The following is an 8,189-nucleotide window of genomic DNA, read 5'->3' on the forward strand; positions in this document are numbered from 1 at the left end:
CATGAGAAATATCTCTAATTGAAGTACATTTTTCTTACTAACATTCATAGTCCAAGGTCTTACCCTGTGTATGAAAAATAATGAAGCAGCAGCCTCACCATCTCAGAGAACCCACCTACAAGGCCAGCAAACTGCAGAAAGGTAAAATATGATCATGGGCGTGTAGGTTTTATGTAGCATCCTCTCATTTTACAGACTGTATTTCACTGTCTGTTGTGCTTAACAGATTTCTACACATAGCGTTTGCATATCTGTGACTAGTTTACAAAAACTTACAAATTACTGTGATTTAAATAAAAATAATTTAAATTAGTGCAACCATTTAAATGAGGGCAAACCAATGAGTGCATGCTTAAAGGCAGGGTCTATTTATTCTTCTGAGGGTATTTAAAGCATCATCATTTCAAGCTGTTCAGCTCCACCAGACCTGTGTGGGGGCCTGTGGTCAGCTCATGAGTTAGCAGGAGACAATAAGAATGTTGGGGCTCATAGCAGCCTTCCAGTATCTGAAGGGGGCCTATAAGGATGCCAGAGAGGGACTCATCATCAAGGACAGTAGTGGTAGGACAAGGGGTAATGGGTCCAGACTCAAACAGGGGAAGTTCAGGTTACATATAAGGAAGAAGTTCTTTAGTATGAGGGTGATGAGGCACTGGAACAGGTTGTCCAGAGAAATGGTAAATGCTCTATACCTGGCTGTGTTCAAGGCCAGGTTGGACAGAGCCTTGGGCAACATTGTCTAGGGCGAGGTGTACTTGCCCATGCAGGGGGGGTTGGAGCTAGATGATATTAGGGTCCTTTCCATTAAAGGAAAATGACCATTCAAAGAGTCTATGGAGCCTGCAGCACCCAGGGAACAGGACACAGAGCTGCCTCAACAGCCAAAATGGGGATTTACAGGTTGCAGGCAGTAACTGCTGACAATGGGCAAGCCACAGATGCTGAGGCACTGGTGTCTCAGGTTCCCTCAGCTACCTGATTCCCAGGCATGTGAATGCTTTGGGCAGGAAAGTTTTTAGTTAAAGCACTGCAATTTGGTGTCCAGGCAAATGCCTGCCAGTTTGTCTATACCATGCTTATCACAAGTAGGTCCTTGAAGGGCTCAGGGTTAACTGACACAGATAAGTCCATCACACAGCACATCTCAGCTTCTGATAAAATTGCATTTTACTTGAAAATAGTTTTTGTGTACTTTAGAGCTTAAAGTTTTAACAGAGATTTAGTCTTTTAAATGTAGTTTCTTCATTGTTTTTATCAAACTAAAAGAAATTAAAGCCTAGAATCTTCCAAAAAACTCTAACTTGTTGCACTGCTTTCTCCTGCAGTAAACACTGAGTGGCTCCTTATGAATGTTAAGAATCCTTGCAGGAGGATCTCATGCCAAACACCATAGTACAGGTCACCTTCAAGTTATGCAGTCACCTTTAAGGTATGCTTAACATCATCTTCTCGCTCAAGACAAGCATACTTCTTTCCTTGTCAGAAGAACAGGCTCAGAATCTGTTATTAAGGTATGTATCCCTACTTTTCTGCTTTTCTCAGTGTTGTTTTTTGTCTGAATCTCAGACAAAAAAGAGTCTCCTCTGTATGACAGCTGTACAAGGATCAGAGCTCTACAAGGAAGCAAATGTCCTGGTTAGAGAAGGTATTGTTCCTGCTCCAAGAGCACCAGACACTTAGCAAAGAGGCCTGATAAGGGCATCTAGATGCTGCTGCTTCCATAGTACAGCATCCCAGCTTTCTTCACCCAGCAGCTGTGACGAGCTGAGCCAGAGCTTATATCTTGATTGCTTTTTGATAGATATTTCCCACACACACCCCCCTCCTCATCCATTACTTTGCATAATCACTTTTAAAGGCCATGTGTGCTTTTGGTATCCACAACATCCTGGGGCATTGAATTACAGTTTCACTGTATGTTGTGTGAACAAGCACTGAGTTCCTAAGTCCTTGTTCCAAATATTTTTTTCCATGACACTGTTGATCTTACAAACTTCTGTTGCACCCACTTTTCATCCTCCTCACTTTCTTCAGACTGTGGAATCATCCTGTTTTTAGATGCTTCTCAGAAGCAGTCCCATATTTTTAAAATGTATTAAATTTCAAAAGTAAATCAACAAGTAGTAGTTACTTTTGAGATAAAATCAGCACTACCTTTAATGATACATAGCACAGGTTCAAAAAGTACCAGTAAATGTGGAAATATAAAGAGCAGGATTAAACTCCAGTTCCCTTAAAAGGATAACGAAAGCTGAGAAAATGGCAGTGGTATCTCCCTGGGTTCCCTGTGTAGCTGCAGAAACACAGACTAGGGACGCAGGGAGTTCCCTTCCTGTGTGCTCCCCTCTGACTGGCAGATTGGCTTGAAAGCTCTTTAAATAGTGTGTGGGGAAATTCTTGGGCATAAAATCAAGATCTAAACCTGTCATACAAGAGATAGATTGAATTTCAAGCTTTTAAAATATGAATGCACTTAATTTTACATGGTTCTAACCAGCTCCTTTACCTGGGGGCTTCTTGGTTCCTACATACTGGCACTTACTGAAGAACTGGAAACCTAGTACCAGTGTAAGCACCTATCACAGCTTATTATGGAGGCTAAACAGTCAATGTTATTAGTAGATGAGCAGGAAAGGTAGATCAATATAAAGAAATACTGCCCTCATTCACTATTCCCTTTGTCACTGCCAGGCCTCAGAATTTTTCAGTTCATTGATGTCAGTAAGGATTTATTTCCCTGCCCAGGGAGCTGGGGCCAGATTATTCCCAGGCTGCAGCAGATACTGATCAGCATGTAAGCTGACTTGGGCAGCTGTGTAAGAAAATAAAGTTTAAGATCACAGCACCTTAATAGCTGCTTGAGTTTATAATGTCTACATTGGTATTAGGCAACTTGGCAACAAAAGTGGCCAAAACACATGTCTCCTTTCACTGCAATGCTTGGTGAATACAACAGGTTGGTTAGACAGAGGGGTATAATGTTTTCATTAGCTCAGTGAATACCTGGCTCAGGCTAAGTCTGTTAAGGCTTCTGGAAACATTATTCACAGGGGGCAGCTTGGGGGTTAAACTTGGTTTAGCATATTCACTTCCCCACTAACATATCATTATTTCATTTGCGGAGCAGCTTCCTCACTAGCAATACCTCAAGCCTATCCTTGCATACCCTAATGGTCTAATGCCTTCAGCAAGCTGTGGCTTACAACATGCGTACCTTCTCATCACAAATGTTATCACCAATGGTTTCCTCAATGGAAATAATAATTCACATTATAACTGTTGCCAAAACCCTCTGGCACCAGAAGTGCTCTTGGAATGAAAGCCTGAAGGCATATGAGAGCCTGAACAGCTGTAGCAGCAGCACAGCCAGTCATTGAGCTGAGCTTGAACCATTTGAGGGGGAAAAGACACAAAACATTCCCAGAGGAAAATAAAGCTGTATTTTATGTGCACGTCTAGAATCACATTTTGTGGTTAGTATCAACCAGAGGTAGGTGCCTAGATCTGCATGGACCTTGCAGACAAGTTCACAGAATCACAGAATCCCAAGTGTTGGAAAGGACCTCGAAAGATCATCTAGTCCAACCTCCCTGCAAGAGCAGGGTAACCTAGAGTACATCACACAGGAACTTGTCCAGCCATGTGCTAAGACACTCTTTTATGTGTATTTATACACAGGGATGCTAATGTCTGTGTGTGTGTATGGTAATCTTTGCCCAGTGTTTGCACACTTTGAGTACCTCACTCTCTCAATGCAGCTTATGAGCTACCCACAGTTAAAGTTATAACCAGAGCTAGTTAAATGATAAAGATTTTCTTCTCATCTGTGATATGATATCACCTTCCCGGAAAAGATACAACAACTTAGTCTGAGTTTTAAACAGTCACAGTGCAACAACATAATACATCCATACAGCCATTTCACTTGCATCCACGTAAGTGCTTCCACCCTCCCTAGGAGACCAGGCAGAGAGGTATTTCTAAAGGCAGCCAAGTTGCAAGGACATCTTATTGTGGGGGTTACAGCTTTATTTAAGTGGGGCCATAAGAATATGATCACAGGATAGTGATGAACTGATGCACACCTTCTGGTGGTACAGCCTTGCTTTTCTGCCTCCTGTTCCCAGCTGGGCAGTGCTGATTAGGATGAACACAATGTAAGAAAAAAATACTATAGTTATGTCCAGGATTTAAAAATAAAATCTGAATGTCTGCCTTTCTGAACTCATGTTTTCATGTCTATGTACCCCCAAATCATCCTTCATATAGTCCCATCTCTACATTTGCCTGCATATGTGGAGCCTGCAAAGGTCTTGAATAAGTTCAAATTCTTCCATGCAAAAATGTCATTTTTCACACATTCTAATTTCAAAGATGCCTGTAAATGTTTTAAGCCACTTTTTAGGTTTAAACATTTTTAGTGAATTAAACTGCATCCGTTGCTTCTGTACAGTCAAATTGTGTAACTCGATTACCTGACAAAGCGTCAGCAGCATGAGGTTCTTGATGGGTCACAGCTGAGCTGCATTTTACGCCTAAAAATTTTCCCATTTTTGACCAGAAGGAGAGAATTATCCATCATCTCAAGTCTGGAAAAAAGAATGCAAAATGTAGCCAGACAGCCCCAAAAGAGCCTTTTTGTCCTTTCAAATGAAACAGAAGGACTGTAAAATCCTACCCGTTTCTTTGAGTATGGGGCCACCTGTCCCACACCAACAGCCCTGATAGCCAGTTCCTTGTCCTTGTGTCTCAGGCCAGCATCATCACACCCGATGGAGATGGCTGAGGCTCGCCGGTACCCTGGCGGGACCTCTAGGCACCATTTAGTTGGTAAACATCCCCAGTAAGGTGCAGGTGTGCAGCCCAGCAGGTAGCAGCACTTATTCACATGCTCCAACAGCTCCTCTCCCCAAAAGCCCCTGCAAAACTAGGGGGCTGCACACCCCCAGGCAGCCTGGAAAAGGATTTGGCTCCACGGGGTTTATGGAAGAGTGACACACTGTAAAATTGTGCCTTGGAAAGATAGCCCAGCTCCTTGTTAGCACTGAAAAATTCGCTGAGCATCCCAACCCTGTGGTGCTCCCAGCCCATGCTGACGGGTGAGTTAATTGTCAGTGTGGCACTGCCTCTGCTCCCTGTGTGGTCCTGCAGAACCAGCCATCCTGATGTCTGCCAATAATGAGGAAAACTGGTGCAGTTTTGGTTTGTTTCCTTATACATAAACTTTCAGTCCTTAACCTATCAAGCTGGAGTTCAGACTCAACAGTCCAATGAGTAATGAGGCGCAAAGACAGACAGAAGGTAGAACTAGGAGGTCAGAGCCTAAGTTTGCCTCAAATTTAATCTCTGGGCTGGGCACGTTACATCTCTTCCTCATCCTTATCCTCCCCCATGCCACCACTCTTGACGGAGAAAGTATGTGCACAATTACTGGGCTGATAACCTGCTCTGCATGCCTGGGAAGCCTCAGTGGGCAAAACTCCAGTGGGTGGTACCCCAGTGGTCCCCTAAGGCTCTGTCTGGGGCCATCCCAGGAGACTTTTTTGGGCTGAGGCACATGGAGCTGCCTGCAGTTCTGCCCTGGGCATCTCGCACCTACCTCTTATTTCTCACCTTGCCTTGTAGAGAAGCATCATTCTGTTGTTCACCTTGTTCAGATGCATGCTTATGAATGATTTGTGCATATCTGTAGATAACTATATAGGCTCATAGGTAATTATAAATATTAAGTAATTTTAAAACAGCAGTGTATCTTCAAAATAAAGTCAAAATACTCTCCCATATATTTTTATATTTCATACAAATGTGCCCAGTTCTTCCTTGTCCCCCTTTCTGTCCAAAGACAGCTGATCAGGCTCATTTTCTTCACCTGCAGACTGCATTTTTTGCTGTTACACTGTTCACTAGAAAAATGCAACACCCCACCCAAAATGTTTGTTTTCATTAGGCTGATACCTTGCAAATCTGTTTCCTGATTTATACCTTTTCAGTATATGTACATCAAGTAATAACAGTGGGTTAGTTTGCCTTCGCTTTTATTTGCAATTCTGTATTTGACTATTTACAGTCAAAGAACTGCAGAGCAGAGTTTTCTTATGATCAGTTTATCAGAGGTGGACCAAAATCCAGACTGGAGGGGTTTGGTGTTAGTTTGTTGTTTTTCATGTGTTGTTGCCAAAAAAAACTGAGCTCTAGCCTTCCATTTGTTGAGTCCCTGAGCTCTTACCTCTGGGCTCCAGATGACGACAGATCACAGTTGTGTACTATATTAACACAGGAATGTACTAAAACACTAAATGTAACTAAGAGAGGCCTATTTTATATGGCAGGATAATCTCTGATAGAGTACACTGGGCTTGTGAAATAACCTTTTCCATGTGCCAAGGTCTGTGATGGACCTCCTGGCCTGCACCCACCTGATGCACACCAGCCCTTGCTGTTTGGATGCATCATCATCACCTTTTCCTTTGGTATGGAAGAGCTAGCAATTTAGAGCAGAGGCTTCTATCAGGTTCCAGGTAAAGCAGTTCAAGAAGCAGAAGGGAAATCAGATTTACCCAATGACCCTGGTGACATTGCATGTTAAGTTGCTGAGATCATCTTTGCTTTGGTTCCTATCAATAAACATTAATTTCCTTTTGATACCTTTTCTAACCTTCCAGCCTAGCTCAAAACAGATTTTAGCATGAGAAAAAGAGACTTATTACCATATACTAAAGGTAATAAATATTTTTTTCTGCTGCATGTATTATTGGCAAAGTTTATGGCCATGGCTGAATTACATCCATGCATGCACTACACATGCATTTATTCATCATCTGAATTCTTTTTGGCAGCAAATAAGAAAGTGCGCTGATTAAAATTTAAGTTATCTCAACTAGTCGAAGACTCTCTGATCAGCTCACCTTGGCTCAGGTGTCCCTCCGCTTGCCAATAGTCCTTAACATGCATCAAGGAAAGAATATAGTCAGAAAATCATGTTGTTTCCATGGTGACAGCAGGTGGCCGTGTGCTCGTCTCCTCTACGGATGAACAGACTAAAGGTCATTGGGATTGATGACACTGAGAAGGAATAAGTGGAGGCTACTTTGTGGACTTCTGTGTTAACGCAGGACAGGGATGAAGTCAGGACTTCAGCAATGTTTGAGTCCCTTTGGCTCATTGCCACTGCAATTTAACCACATGTTTCAATGCGTTTTTGGACAGAAACACTTTTGTGGTCCATAGCTTTGTCAGCAGTGAGAACAACTATATGCTTTTCAGATAGGCAGTTATAAAGTAGATTAAAATACTGGAGAGAAGCATGGCTTTACCTTTGGAGGACTGGTAAACACAATGAGCAGCTCTTATTTTTAAGGCAGCACTTTGAAAGAGGGGCAGGTGTAAAAGTTTAATTATAGATTTTTCCTGATGTTGAAACAACTCTCTAGTTTGTGCAAACCCAAAACCAACAACACAAGCAAAGGAAAGGAAAAGGAGTTCACACTGGCTCACATGCAGATCTATTCTGACAAAATATTTTTAGCTGTTTAGTATAATGTCTGGTGTACATTGACATGTATTGATTTTTTCTTAATTAGGCTCTGGTTGTTCAACCTTGCACCTTTGCTGCATTAGAGAATGAAAACAGACAGCATTTCTTCTCTTGGAGCCTTGGACCTGAGATGGCAAAGCAGAACAAGGCTGGAGGGTGAAGCCTGCAGAATATTGACAGTGAATCTAAATATCTCAAAGGTAAAAAGTTGCAAATCTATGTTTATCATTTTCTAACAAGAGGCAAAACATTGCAATACTAATCTTAAAATCTATGTTAAGGTCAGTTGAAAGTGAAAGAAATTAACACTCTGCTGACAACCGAACTGTTGTTTCTTTGAATGGCTGATGACCCTGTCTAGTCTATGATGTTGTTAAAAATTTATTAACTAGCTCAAATGCCTATTGACTAGAAATGAAATACACATCGGAGGCACAGCACAGCTCCTGCATGACACAATCATATTTAACAATATGCTGAGAGAACACTTTTTTATAGGTATTCCATGAATAGAAAATCTTTCTTGAGGAAATGTTTACTTTTCCATACTTCAAGATATCTTTCTTTATGAAAAGCCAAAAAATGTAAATGTTATTGAGTAAATCTGAAATTGCATGAAGATGCGGTGTCACTTTCTCTTACTGAGGGACAGAGC

The 8,189-nt window shown here is 41.8% G+C and overlaps 1 long non-coding RNA gene across 1 annotated transcript in view; it reads left to right on the forward strand.

Moving 5' to 3' along the window:
- The first annotated feature begins 1,317 nt into the window (after positions 1–1,317).
- The window catches only part of LOC115946985 (uncharacterized), a 16,770-nt gene continuing 9,898 nt past the window's right edge, over positions 1,318–8,189 (forward strand). Inside the window, exons 1-2 of the long non-coding RNA XR_004080971.2 lie at positions 1,318–1,511; positions 7,581–7,734. This is a non-coding gene — a long non-coding RNA (uncharacterized lncRNA). The remainder of the gene's footprint in view (positions 1,512–7,580; positions 7,735–8,189) is intronic.

This window comes from Melopsittacus undulatus, chromosome Z, assembly GCF_012275295.1.
Source record: "Melopsittacus undulatus isolate bMelUnd1 chromosome Z, bMelUnd1.mat.Z, whole genome shotgun sequence".
Classification (NCBI taxonomy): Eukaryota; Metazoa; Chordata; class Aves; order Psittaciformes; family Psittaculidae; genus Melopsittacus; species Melopsittacus undulatus.